The sequence below is a fragment of the Miscanthus floridulus genome, chromosome 6 (genome assembly GCF_019320115.1).
Source record: "Miscanthus floridulus cultivar M001 chromosome 6, ASM1932011v1, whole genome shotgun sequence".
Classification (NCBI taxonomy): domain Eukaryota; kingdom Viridiplantae; phylum Streptophyta; class Magnoliopsida; order Poales; family Poaceae; genus Miscanthus; species Miscanthus floridulus.
Window position 1 is genome coordinate 68,107,754 of NC_089585.1, and position 14,750 is coordinate 68,122,503.

General features: G+C 43.8%; 1 pseudogene; it reads left to right on the top strand.

Moving 5' to 3' along the window:
* The first annotated feature begins 597 nt into the window (after window positions 1–597).
* On the top strand, window positions 598–1,329 carry LOC136458337 (uncharacterized; annotated as a pseudogene).
* The last annotated feature ends 13,421 nt before the right edge of the window (window positions 1,330–14,750 follow it).

The following is a 14,750-nucleotide window of genomic DNA, read 5'->3' on the forward strand; positions in this document are numbered from 1 at the left end:
GATAGATGCCTCTGACCCAGGAATAGTACATTGAGGTAAATGAAGAAGAATAATACTAATTCATTTTGAGATTAAGTAGCTTTCATTTGGTCATCTTACATCTCAAATTCTTTATGACATGTAGATGATTCCATAGTGGTGTGAGTCCTTTGCCGACTACTAGGAGATGATCGTGAACAGGTGGTTCACAGAGGGTTATATCTAGGAACACGAAGCCCACCGGGAGCGGGCTTTGCAGGCGACAGGCCCCACACACCACCAAGGCAGCCGCAGCCTCAGCGTGTACAAGCAAGCTTGGGTACGTGAATTCATTTTTAGTATTCTGACGCTCCATTCTGCATGTTACTTCTAATCATCTTGTTGTCTTTCTCGCAGTCGGCGTCGCATGGTGGCCAGCCTTTGTCCACGTTCATGGCGTATGGACTGGCCTGCAAGGGAAAGGCGACTTCCATTGTCACCTTCAGCCCAGATGACCCACCCGAGTTGTACAGCAACCCGAGCGCCCACACCCGCATTAGCTCCTACGCGTCGGACGCAAGGTCGGTCTAGGGGCCAGACTGGGATCCGAGCACCGATGACATTGATGGCACAACTGTCATGAGGATCAGACAGGGCAAGAAGCATGGGCGGTACTGGCTTGGCGATGGCACCCTCGAGTCCGGCTCTGTTCCCTCCCTCTCCCAGATCCGAGCAAGTACCCCGAGCGGAGGCCCAGCCATACGCCAACGGCCGTCCCCTTCACAGCAGCGGGTCGACGCACTCCAGGTTAGTCCAGTTTAACTCTTCGTACATTGATCTTTACATAACTTAGTTACCTTTACATTACTAAAACATTCGATTGAAATGTTGCAGGCCGATAACGAAAGGGTGGCTCAGGAGCTGCGGGACCTGGCGGCGAGGACCGAGGTGGCCGAGCGGGAAAGACAAGCCGAGCGGGCCGAGCGGGAGAGACAGGCCAAGCAGTTGGCGAAGATTACGATGTTCCTGCAGAAATTTGGGCAAGTGAACGGTGTACCTGTGCCGATGTTCGCTCCAGCGCCGCCGCCAGTTGTAGCTAGTCCAGTGAGTATGAATCCATATTGCTTCGACTAGTGCTTTCATTAGATGACCCACTCTAAGCGCCTGAATATCTTGTCCTTTATGCAGCCTCCGTCGGCGGGTTCGAATGACCCATCTCAGGCGTAAGCAGGCGGTGCCGAGTTTCCTTCACCAGGCACTCAGTTTCCTCCCCACCTTTAGTTTGTATCTCTTTTTCACCGCTTGATGGACATGTGATGCACTGTGATCCACTATCGACTTGTTTCGATGGTAATTGGACCTATTATGTTTGTGATGTCGTGTATGTGAGGTATTGTATTCGCGATGTGATATATATGTGTGGTATTGAGTTTGTGATGAGATGGATGTGATATATATATATGCTATATTGTCTTTGTGATGCTTCAAATGTGATATATATCTTTTATATGCTGTGTTTGTGATTATAGAATCAAAAAACAAAATAAAAAAAATTAATTTTTGAGGCTTTGCCGGATGCCCTGGCCCTGTCACTCAACAAAGCTGGGAATTCTCTGAAAGGAATTCCCAGCTTTGCTGAGTGCCAGGGCCAGGGCACCCGGCAAAGTTTTTTCAAAAAAAAAATTCTTTGCCGGGTGCCCCATGACCTGGCACCCGGCAAAGAAATTACGAAAAAAATAAAAAACTCTTTGCCGGGTGCCCCCGCGGTGCGACACCCGGCAAAGAAATTATTAAAAAAAATAAAAAAAATTCTTTGCCGGGTGCCTCCCGGCATGGCACCCGGCAAAGAAAATTTGAAAAAAAAATTAAAAAAATCTTTGCCGGGTGCCTCTGACATGGCACCCGGCAAAGCAAGGTATGACGGAGCCGGCGCCGTAACGACCACTTTTCTTTGCCGAGTGCCGGGTTTGCACTCGGCAAAGTCTTTGCCGAGTGCCCGATAAAAAGCACCCGGCAAAGAAATCTTTGCCGACTAATTTTTTGCCGGAGGCTCTTTGCCGAGTGCTGCACCCGGCAAAGGCTTTGCCGAGTGCAAAGTAGCCTTTGCCGGGTGCATTCGGCACCCGGCAAAGCGCCTTAATCCAGTAGTGCTTTATGGACTATTATAATTGATATATGGTTCACTGTCAACATATTTACATGAGATTTACAGTTGAGTAAGATATGTAACCACGTTGGTTACTTGGCTACTTGCCATAGCTTGACCTCTTTTTTGTGTTGCATGTATGAAGTCATTACTTTTTTCTCTACATAAAAACTACCCTGGAAAATATTGATCAGGAATGTTAGTTTCTATAATATATTAATTGCTCTCCTCTTTAGAAACTATGGATACTATGGGCTGGGACTACTCTATGCCTTCGTTGAATGAAACTACAATACTACAGGTCATTTCATTGTAAGTCATCTTTGAAGAACACACAGTTGTTTTTCGCAAAAAAAAAGAACACACAGTTATGATGATTAGAATGAAAATCAGTGAGATGTAATTGTCTCCATTGTTGGATGCAACTACAAAAGGATTCAACATTTTAGTATTTCTTTGTAAGTTTTTTAAGATAGACTCAGTTAAAAGAGCAAACGGTAACAGACAAATGATGCTTTACAGTAACAGCATATAGCCCACCTCGATCAACGTAGTATTAGCCATTGCGTTCGGAATTTCTTATCTACTGTACATTCGTACATTGTTCATAAGCCACAGGTAAGCACAACCATAATTTAGACTAACATACGAGAAACATCTATATCCACACTGGTTTTAACAAACGTGGAACATATTCAGTTGCTGATAGCGAATGTTTCTAGCACAGCAAAAACTTGTAGAAACTAGCTTGTATTTCCTCCTGCAGTATTCTTCGCACCTTCTGCTGCAAATAAACCAAGAATGCATTCAGTGACATATTATAAATAGCCTGCATCAGATCAGTTGAATGCTAATTCTGAGGAAATGCCAAATATCTTTATTTCCGCAGGGTCCAGCACACAGTTGATGCTCCAACCAGAATTTAAATAATTTTCTAGGGAAACTATCCAACCATTTGTCCATCTTATATTGAAAACAACATGTTACTTTGAAAACCAAAGGGGTCCATTGCCACACTTTCCTGCCGACCATAGAACAGTACACATAATCCTTTCATTCTCTCTTAATAAAACTGTACTCCCTCCGTTCAAAATTATAAGTCGATCTAGAGACATACTACAAAGTTTTTACTATGTATCTAGAAAAGGCAGAACGACTTATAATTTGGAGAGGGGGTACTTAGTAAGAAATTCATTCTTAACTCCTAAACTAAGAAGCAAATCTTTGACCTTCAAAGATATTTTAACCTTCCATTGAGCTTATGCTGAAATTGGAATAGTTCCATTTTCTTTTATCTATGAAAAGAGTGGACAGAAAATATCACATTATGATTTAAAGTCCAGATAATTGCATCAGAGATGAACATTGATACATAATAGCTGTAAATCTTGCATGTCTCAACGTCTCAACTTACAAAACTCTCATATATGTAATTCATCCACAGCCCTCTCCAAAAAGAAAGAGCTACAGTAATATGTTTAATAAAATTTAATTATATTGTCTAGGACCCATTTGGTTATTGTCTAGGACCCATTTAGTAGAGCTCCACTCTCCATTCTCTGTTGGAGTGATTATGGTGGGATTGAATGGAGAACGGTGGTGAAAAGTCCTAATGGCTAGAGGGGGGGTTGAATAGCCTAATTAAAAATCTACAAATCACTAGAACAAAATGATTAGTACAACAAAAGGCAATAGCGAGTTTTGCTCTAGCTCTACCAAGAGATGCAAGCCATCTATCCAAGCAATTCTAGTGAATTACAATCTCTATGTCACACAAGGTATAGGTTGCTAATTCTACACTAGTTAGCTAGCTAGCACAAGAGTTACTACAAATTACTTCTAGCTACTCAACTAAGCAACTCTAGTTACTTCTACCACTACACAAGAATATCGAAATGTAAATGCAAGTGATAGAGATAGTTACCAATCCCGGCAAGTGACAATCAATCAATGAATACCAAGTGAACCAAGGAGACAAATGACACAAGGATTTTTCTCCCGAGGTTCATGTGCTTGCTGGCATGCTAGTTCCCGTTGTGTCGACCAACACTTGGTGGTTCACGAGCTAATTAGCACCACACCAAGCCCTTCACTAGGGCGCCATAAGAACCTACCCAAAGTGAGGGTAACTCAATGACACGAGCAATTTACTAGAGTTGCCTTTGCGATCTCCCGCGGGGAAGGCACAAGAACCCCTCACAAGAGCCTTGATTGGGGGAGGACACAATCACCAAATCCCCTCACCAATCAACAAATCACCAACCGTCTAGGTAATGGCAATCACCAAGAGTAATAAGAAATCCACAATCACAATCACCACCTAGTGCCACCAAATATGCAACCTCAAATGCACACACTAGGGTTTCCCCCAAATCCTCTCATGAATGAGCACCAAGCTTGGAGAAGGAGAGGAGAGGGAGGAGATGCTCTTGAAGCTCTTAGGATCAACACTAGAGCTCAATCTCTCACTTGAATGGAGCACAAATCCTTGGGAGTGAGAGAGGAGAAGGAGAGAGCTTGTTCTTTACTTTTGGATCTCAAGAATGGGCAATGGTTAGGGAGTAAGAGGTGGAAGAAGGGGTTAAAAACACCCCCACCCACAACTAACCGTTGGGATGTTTTCAAGCACCCACCTTGGAATATCCAAGCACGGCTTGGATATTTGTGGCAGTGGCTTGGATATGGGAGTGTCCCTCAGCGAACAGTCAAAACCCTAGTCAGCATGTGCTCCTGCCTCAGAATATCCAAGCACGTTCGTCCAGGTTCGGAATATCCAAGCGTGTTCATCCAGGTTCAAAATATCCAGGCATGTTCGTCCAGCTTCGGAATATCCAAGCGAGTTCGTCTAGGCCCTGAATATCCAAGTACGTTCGTCCACGTTTGGAATATCCAAGATGAAGGTCACAAGCAAAATAGAGAAGGCTGGTCAGAAATTTCTTTAGAAAACCCGACCCTCTCAGAATATCCAAGACAGGCTTTGAAATTCCGAGGATTTCAGAAACAACCCACTAAACTCCATTTTCGAGGCCTTTTCAAATGTGCTCAACTCCACCAAATGTTCTAACAAGTTTAGTATGTGAGTTAGAATTTTTAATTAATTTGAAAGGCTTTTCTCTTGCACCTCACTACGTGAAAGCTCTAGTTTGGTTTTGGTGAATTGATGAAACCCTAGGTGCTAACCTTTGGCTCTACGTGAATATGAGATAGGTTAGTACAATCCAAGTGGTGGAGCAAGTGAATGATGATCATGATGATGGTGGAGGCCATGGTGATGATCAAGTGCTTAAAGCTTGGAAAAGAAGAAAGAAAAAAAAACAAAAAGGCTCAAGGCAAAGGTATATTTGATAGGAGCTTTTTGTTTTGGCACTCAAGACACCAAGTGGGTGTGAGTGTATTTAGGATAGATAGCCATACTATTAAGAGGAGTGAAACTCGTTGTGAAATCGGTTATCAAAGTGCCACTAGATGTTCTAATTCATTGTATATGCATTTAGATTCTAGTGAGTGCTAACACCCTTGAAAATGTTTGTGAAAAGTTGTTAACACACGTGCACAAGGTGATACACTTGGTGGTTAGCACATTTGAGCAAGGGTGGCGAAGTTGTAGATGAAAAGGAGGAGTTGCGCAGGGACCAGACTCTACCTTGGATAGGGACCGGACTCTGCCCTGCATCCGATCAGTGGCGCGGCGACAAGGGCGCACTCTCGGTCTTTGACCGAACGCTGAGCCTAGAGAGGACCGGACACGTAGGGGGTGCATCCGGTCGATGATAACATATGGTGACATGATGTGGTGCGTGAGGCCAGAGAGGATCGGACGAAAGGTAGCGTCCGATCATGTGTGAACGGACAGTATCCGATCATGTAAATTTCTCTCTGGTGCCTTTCTGGAAATGACGGGACTCCACATTGAGGAGCGTCCAATCATTCCTTCATTGGGTCTGATCTCTTGGCTTGTAGGCATGGGTTGTGCTTGAGCGGACGCTGCGTGGGGCGCATCCAGTCATGTCCTAGCATGTTCGGTGCAACATTAACAGCGCGACGCGGGTTACTTGACTGTTGGAGATCAATAGGTGATGTTGAAGTGTGAGGACACATGGATGGCGATAAGCAATCGAACGTAGGGGGCTGAGCGTCTGGTCAACCCTGACCAAGTGTCCGATCAGTGCGCAGAGGCGCCCTCTTTGAGATTAATGGCTCTATTTCATTGGGGGCCCTATAAATATGTGGTAGCCGGCTTGGGCTCACCCTCTTGGCCATTTCTATTGAGAATACACCCTAGTGAGCCTATCCAATCCTCTCTAACTCATCTTGCTTGATTAGATTCATCATTTGGTGAGATAGGAGAGCATCCAAGTGCATTGCTTTGAGTGATTGCATCTAGTGGCACTTGGTGATTGTGTTTCGCTACGGGATTTGCTTGTTACTCTTGGAGTTTGATGACTCCTAGATGGCTTGGTGCAGTGAGGATCATCGAGTGGAGGAAGGCGATTGTCTATGTCTCTGATCATGGTGATTGTGAGGGGTTCTTGAGCTTTCCCCATAGGAGATCATGAAAGGCATCTTTAGTGGATTGCATGTGGCTTGTGGATCCTCATCTTGTGTTGGTTGTGCGGCACCCGATTGCGGGTTAGGCATGTGATGCTTATAAGCACGTGAACCTCTAAGTGAGTGAATCACCACAACGAGGACTAGCTTGCCGGCAAGCAAGTGACCCTCGGTGAAAAATCTTCGTGTCATCTTGTCTCTGAGGAATTCATTTGGTATTCATTATGATTGATTGATTGTCACTTGCCACAGTGGTATAACCCTCACTACCTCTCTTCTATTTACATTCTAGTGTAGCTAAGTTGTTTAGTGTAACTAGTTTTGAGAGCTAGCTTGTGTCTTGTTAGTTTAGTTAGTGAGGCTCTTTAGTTAATCTTTGAGAGCTAACTATCAATGAAATATGGTCGGTAGTCTACCGAGGGGTATGTCCACGGTAGTAGATGAATCAGTGGAGGTGCATGAGATACGAACTAGATGGTGACACAGGCATAGAGACAATGATTTAGGTAGGTTTAGGCCATGAAGTCGACGTAATACCCTACGGTGTCTATGGTGGATTGTATATTATGGCCAGATGAAATCAAGGGGGCCCCTGACCGCCTTATATAGCATGGGGGGTAGGGTTATAGGTTGATTGAATCTAATCCTAATTGATTACAAGATATCTATTTACAAGGAATGCAACATCTTATCATATCCAATCAGATCATCCTTCGTCATCAAGGATCTTCACATAGTCCTGCGACGCACACCGACCAGTGCCGTGCACTGCACAGCTTGAACTTGTAGGCCAAGCCTCCCCTAGCAACATGGCCCATGTATAGCCCTACTTTATGGACTATTATAATTGATATATGGTTCACTGTCAACATATTTACATGAGATTTACAGTTGAGTAAGATATGTAACCACGTTGGTTACTTGGCTACTTGCCATAGCTTGACCTCTTTTTTGTGTATGCATGTATGAAGTCATTACTTTTTTCTCTACATAAAAACTACCCTGGAAAATATTTGATCAGGAATGTTAGTTTCTATAATATATTAATTGCTCTCCTCTTTAGAAACTATGGATACTATGGGCTGGGACTACTCTATGCCTTCGTTGAATGAAACTACAATACTACAGGTCATTTCATTGTAAGTCATCTTTGAAGAACACACAGTTGTTTTTCGCAAAAAAAAAGAACACACAGTTATGATGATTAGAATGAAAATCAGTGAGATGTAATTGTCTCCATTGTTGGATGCAACTACAAAAGGATTCAACATTTTAGTATTTCTTTGTAAGTTTTTTAAGATAGACTCAGTTAAAAGAGCAAACGGTAACAGACAAATGATGCTTTACAGTAACAGCATATAGCCCACCTCGATCAACGTAGTATTAGCCATTGCGTTCGGAATTTCTTATCTACTGTACATTCGTACATTGTTCATAAGCCACAGGTAAGCACAACCATAATTTAGACTAACATACGAGAAACATCTATATCCACACTGGTTTTAACAAACGTGGAACATATTCAGTTGCTGATAGCGAATGTTTCTAGCACAGCAAAAACTTGTAGAAACTAGCTTGTATTCCTCCTGCAGTATTCTTCGCACCTTCTGCTGCAAATAAACCAAGAATGCATTCAGTGACATATTATAAATAGCCTGCATCAGATCAGTTGAATGCTAATTCTGAGGAAATGCCAAATATCTTTATTTCCGCAGGGTCCAGCACACAGTTGATGCTCCAACCAGAATTTAAATAATTTTCTAGGGAAACTATCCAACCATTTGTCCATCTTATATTGAAAACAACATGTTACTTTGAAAACCAAAGGGGTCCATTGCCACACTTTCCTGCCGACCATAGAACAGTACACATAATCCTTTCATTCTCTCTTAATAAAACTGTACTCCCTCCGTTCAAAATTATAAGTCGATCTAGATACATACTACAAAGTTTTTACTATGTATCTAGAAAAAGGCAGAACGACTTATAATTTGGAGAGGGGGTACTTAGTAAGAAATTCATTCTTAACTCCTAAACTAAGAAGCAAATCTTTGACCTTCAAAGATATTTTAACCTTCCATTGAGCTTATGCTGAAATTGGAATAGTTCCATTTTCTTTTATCTATGAAAAGAGTGGACAGAAAATATCACATTATGATGTAAAGTCCAGATAATTGCATCAGAGATGAACATTGATACATAATAGCTGTAAATCTTGCATGTCTCAACGTCTCAACTTACAAAACTCTCATATATGTAATTCATCCACAGCCCTCTCCAAAAAGAAAGAGCTACAGTAATATGTTTAATAAAATTTAATTATATTGTCTAGGACCCATTTGGTTATTGTCTAGGACCCATTTAGTAGAGCTCCACTCTCCATTCTCTGTTGGAGTGATTATGGTGGGATTGAATGGAGAACGGTGGTGAAAAGGTCCTAATGGCTAGAGGGGGGGTTGAATAGCCTAATTAAAAATCTACAAATCACTAGAATAAAATGATTAGTACAACAAAAGGCAATAGCGAGTTTTGCTCTAGCTCTACCAAGAGATGCAAGCCATCTATCCAAGCAATTCTAGTGAATTACAATCTCTATGTCACACAAGGTATAGGTTGCTAATTCTACACTAGTTAGCTAGCTAGCACAAGAGTTACTACAAATTACTTCTAGCTACTCAACTAAGCAACTCTAGTTACTTCTACCACTACACAAGAATATCGAAATGTAAATGCAAGTGATAGAGATAGTTACCAATCCCGGCAAGTGACAATCAATCAATGAATACCAAGTGAACCAAGGAGACAAATGACACAAGGATTTTTCTCCCGAGGTTCATGTGCTTGCTGGCATGCTAGTTCCCGTTGTGTCGACCAACACTTGGTGGTTCACGAGCTAATTAGCACCACGCCAAGCCCTTCACTAGGGCGCCATAAGAACCTACCCAAAGTGAGGGTAACTCAATGACACGAGCAATTTACTAGAGTTGCCTTTGCGATCTCCCGCGGGGAAGGCACAAGAACCCCTCACAAGAGCCTTGATTGGGGGAGGACACAATCACCAAATCCCCTCACCAATCAACAAATCACCAACCGTCTAGGTAATGGCAATCACCAAGAGTAATAAGAAATCCACAATCACAATCACCACCTAGTGCCACCAAATATGCAACCTCAAATGCACACACTAGGGTTTCCCCCAAATCCTCTCATGAATGAGCACCAAGCTTGGAGAAGGGAGAGGAGAGGGAGGAGATGCTCTTGAAGCTCTTCAGGATCAACACTAGAGCTCAATCTCTCACTTGAATGGAGCACAAATCCTTGGGAGTGAGAGAGGAGAAGGAGGAGAGAGCTTGTTCTTTACTTTTGGATCTCAAGAATGGGCAATGGTTAGGGAGAGTAAGAGGTGGAAGAAGGGGTTAAAAACACCCCCACCCACAACTAACCGTTGGGATGTTTTCAAACACCCGCCTTGGAATATCCAAGCACGGCTTGGATATTTGTGGCAGTGGCTTGGATATGGGAGTGTCCCTCAGCGAATAGTCAAAACCCTAGTCAGCATGTGCTCCCGCCTCAGAATATCCAAGCACGTTCGTCCAGGTTCAGGAATATCCAAGCGTGTTCATCTAGGTTCAAAATATCCAGGCATGTTCGTCCAGGCTTTGGAATATCCAAGCGAGTTCGTCTAGGCCCCTGAATCTCCAAGTACGTTCGTCCACATTTGGAATATCCAAGATGGAAGGTCGCAAGGCAAAAATAGAGAAGGCTGGTCAGAAATTTCTTTAGAAAACCCGACCCTCTCAGAATAATCCAAGACAGGCTTCGGAAATTCCGAGGATTTCAGAAACAACCCACTAACTCCATTTTCGAGGCCTTTTCAAATGTGCCCAACTCCACCAAATGTTCTAACAAGTTTAGTATGTGAGTTAGAATTTTTTAATTATATTTGAAAGGCTTTTCTCTTGCACCTCACTACGTGAAAGCTCTAGTTTGGTTTTGGTTGAATTGATGAAACCCTAGGTGCTAACTTTGGCTGTACGTGAATATGAGATAGGTTAGTACAATCCAAGTGGTGGAGCAAGTGAATGATGATCATGATGATGGTGGAGGCCATGGTGATGATCAAGTGCTTAAAGCTTGGAAAAAGAAGAAAGAAAAAAAAACAAAAGGCTCAAGGCAAAGGTATATTTGATAGGAGCTTTTTGTTTTTGGCACTCAAGACACCAAGTGGGTTGTGAGTGTATTTAGGATGATAGCCATACTATAAGAGGAGTGAAACTCGTATGTGAAATCGGTTTCAAAGTGCCACTAGATGTTCTAATCATTGTATATGCATTTAGATTCTAGTTGAGTGCTAACACCCTTGAAAATGTTTGTGAAAAGTTGTTAACACACGTGCACAAGGTGATACACTTGGTGGTTAGCACATTGCGCAAGGGTGGCAAAGTTGTAGATGAAAAGGAGGAGTTGCGCAGGGACCAGGACTCTACCTTGGATAGGGACCGGACTCTGCCCTGCATCCGATCAGTGGTTCCGCGGCGACAAGGGCGCACGTCTCGGTCTTTGACCGAACGCTGAGCCTAGAGAGGACCGGACACGTAGGGGTGCATCCGGTCGATGATAACATATGGTGACATGATGTGGTGCGTGAGGCCAGAGAGGATCGGATGAAAGGTAGCGTCCGATCATGTGTGAACGGACGTATCCGATCATGTAAATTTCTCTCTGGTGCCTTTCTGGAAATGACGGGACTCCCACATTGAGGAGCGTCCAATCATTCCTTCTGGGTCTGATCTCTGGCTTGTAGGCATGGGTTGTGTTGAGTGGACGCTGCGTGGGGCGCGTCCAGTCATGTCCTAGCACGTTCGGTGCAACATTAACATCGTGACACGGGTTACTTGACTATTGGAGATCAATAGGTGATGTTGAAGTGTGAGGACACATGGATGGCGATAAGCAATCGAACGTAGGGGGCTGAGCGTCTGGTCAACCGACCAAGTGTCCGATCAGTGCGCAGAGGCGCCCTCTTTGAGCTTAATGGCTCTATTTCATTGGGGCCCTATAAATATGTGGTAGCCGGCTTGGGCTCACCCTCTTGGCCATTTCTATTGAGAATACACCCTAGTGAGGCCTATCCACTCCTCTCTAACTCATCTTGCTTGATTGATTCATCATTTGGGAGATAGGAGAGCATCCAAATGCATTGCTTTGAGTGATTTGCATCTTATGGCACTTGGTGATTGTGTTTCGCTACGGGATTTGCTTGTTACTCTTGGGTTAGTTTGATGACTCTAGATGGCTTGGTGCAGTGAGGATCATCGAGTGGAGGAAGGCGATTGTCTATGTCTCTGATCATGGTGATTGTGAGGGGTTCTTGAGCTTCCCCATAGGAGATCATGAAAGGCAATTTTAGTGGATTGCATGTGGCTTGTGGATCCTCATCTTGTGTTGGTTGTGCGGCACCCGATTGCGGGTTAGGCATGGTATGCTTATAAGCACGTGAACCTCTAAGGTGAGTGCATCACCACCAACGAGGACTAGCTTGCCGGCAAGCAAGTGACCCTCGGTGAAAAATCTTCGTGTATCTTGTCTTGAGGATTCATTTGGTAATTCATTATGATGATTGATTATCACTTGCCCCAGTGGTATAACCATCACTACCTCTCTTCTATTACCTCTAGTGTAGCTAAGTTGTTTAGCTGGTAACTAGTTTTGAGAGCTAGCTTTGTGTCTTGTTAGTTTAGTTAGTGAGGCTCTTTAGTTAATCTTGAGCGCTAACTATCAATGAAATATGGTCGGTAGTCTACCGAGGGGTATGTCACGGTAGTAGATGAATCAGTGGAGGTGCATGAGATACGAACTAGATGGTGACACAGGCATAGAGACAATGATTTAGGTAGGTTTAGGCCATGAAGTCGACGTAATACCCTACGGTGTCTTTGGTGGATTGTATATTATGGCCAGATGAAATCAAGGGGGCCCCTAACCGCCTTATATAGCATGGGGGGTAGGGTTATAGGTTGATTGAATCTAATCCTAATTGATTACAAGATATCTATTTACAAGGAATGCAACATCTTATCATATCCAATCAGATCATCCTTCGTCATCAAGGATCTTCACATAGTCCTGCGACGCACACCGACCAGTGCCGTGCACTGCACAGCTTGAACTTGTAGGCCAAGCCCCCTAGCAACATGGCCCATGTATAGCCCTACGTGAAAGCTCTAGTTTGGTTTTGGTGAATTGATGAAACCCTAGGTGCTAACCTTTGGCTGTACGTGAATATGAGATAGGTTAGTACAATCCAAGTGGTGGAGCAAGTGAATGATGATCATGATGATGGTGGAGGCCATGGTGATGATCAAGTGCTTAAAGCTTGGAAAAGAAGAAAGAAAAAAAACAAAAAGGCTCAAGGCAAAGGTATATTTGATAGGAACTTTTTGTTTTGGCACTCAAGACACCAAGTGGGTGTGAGTGTATTTAGGATAGATAGCCATACTATTAAGAGTGAAACTCGTTGTGAAATTGGTTATCAAAGTGCCACTAGATGTTCTAATTCATTGTATATGCATTTAGATTCTAGTGAGTGCTAACACCCTTGAAAATGTTTGTGAAAAGTTGTTAACACACGTGCACAAGGTGATACACTTGGTGGTTAGCACATTTGAGCAAGGGTGGCGAAGTTGTAGATGAAAGGAGGAGTTGTGTGGGGACCAGACTCTACCTTGGATAGGGACCCGGCCCTGCCCTGCATCCGATCAGTGGCGCGGCGACAAGGGCGCACTCTCGGTCTTTGACCGAACGCTGAGCCTAGAGAGGACCGGATGCGCAGGGGGTGCATCCGGCCGATGATAACATATGGTGACATGATGTGGTGCGTGAGGCCAGAGAGGATCGGATGAAAGGTAGCGTCCGATCATGTGTGAATGGACATATCCAATCATGTAAATTTCTCTCTGGTGCCTTTCTGGAAATGACGGGACTCCACATTGAGGAGCGTCCAATCATTCCTTCATTGGGTCTGATCTCTTGGCTTGTAGGCATGGGTTGTGCTTGAGCGGACGCTGCGTGGGGCGCATCCAGTCATGTCCTAGCATGTTCGGTGCAACATTAACAGCGCGACGCGGGTTACTTGACTGTTGGAGATCAATAGGTGATGTTGAAGTGTGAGGACACATGGATGGCGATAAGCAATCAAACGTAGGGGCTGAGTGTCTGGTCAACCTGACCAAGTGTCCGATCAGTGCGCAGAGGCGCCCTCTTTGAGATTAATGGCTCTATTTCATTGGGGGCCCTATAAATATGTGGTAGCCGGCTTGGGCTCACCCTCTTGGCCATTTCTATTGAGAATACACCCTAGTGAGCCTATCCAATCCTCTCTAACTCGTCTTGCTTGATAGATTCATCATTTGGTGAGATAGGAGAGCATCCAAGTGCATTGCTTTGAGTGATTGCATCTAGTGGCACTTGGTGATTGTGTTTCACTATGGGATTTGCTTGTTACTCTTGGAGTTTGATGACTCCTAGATGGCTTGGTGCAGTGAGGATCATCGAGTGGAGGAAGGCGATTGTCTATGTCTCTGATCATGGTGATTGTGAGGGGTTCTTGAGCTTTCCCCATAGGAGATCATGAAAGGCATCTTTAGTGGATTGCATGTGGCTTATGGATCCTCATCTTGTGTTGGTTGTGCGGCACCCGATTGTGGGTTAGGCATGTGATGCTTATAAGCACGTGAACCTCTAAGTGAGTGAATCACCACAACGAGGACTAGCTTGCCGGCAAGCAAGTGACCCTCGGTGAAAAATCTTCGTGTCATCTTGTCTCTGAGGAATTCATTTGGTATTCATTATGATTGATTGATTGTCACTTGCCACAGTGGTATAACCCTCACTACCTCTCTTCTATTTACATTCTAGTGTAGCTAAGTTGTTTAGTGTAACTAGTTTTGAGAGCTAGCTTGTGTCTTGTTAGTTTAGTTAGTGAGGCTCTCTAGTTAATCTTTGAGAGCTAACTATCAATGAAATATGGTCAGTAGTCTACCGAGGGGTATGTCCACGGTAGTAGATGAATCAGTGGAGGTGCATGAGATATGAACTA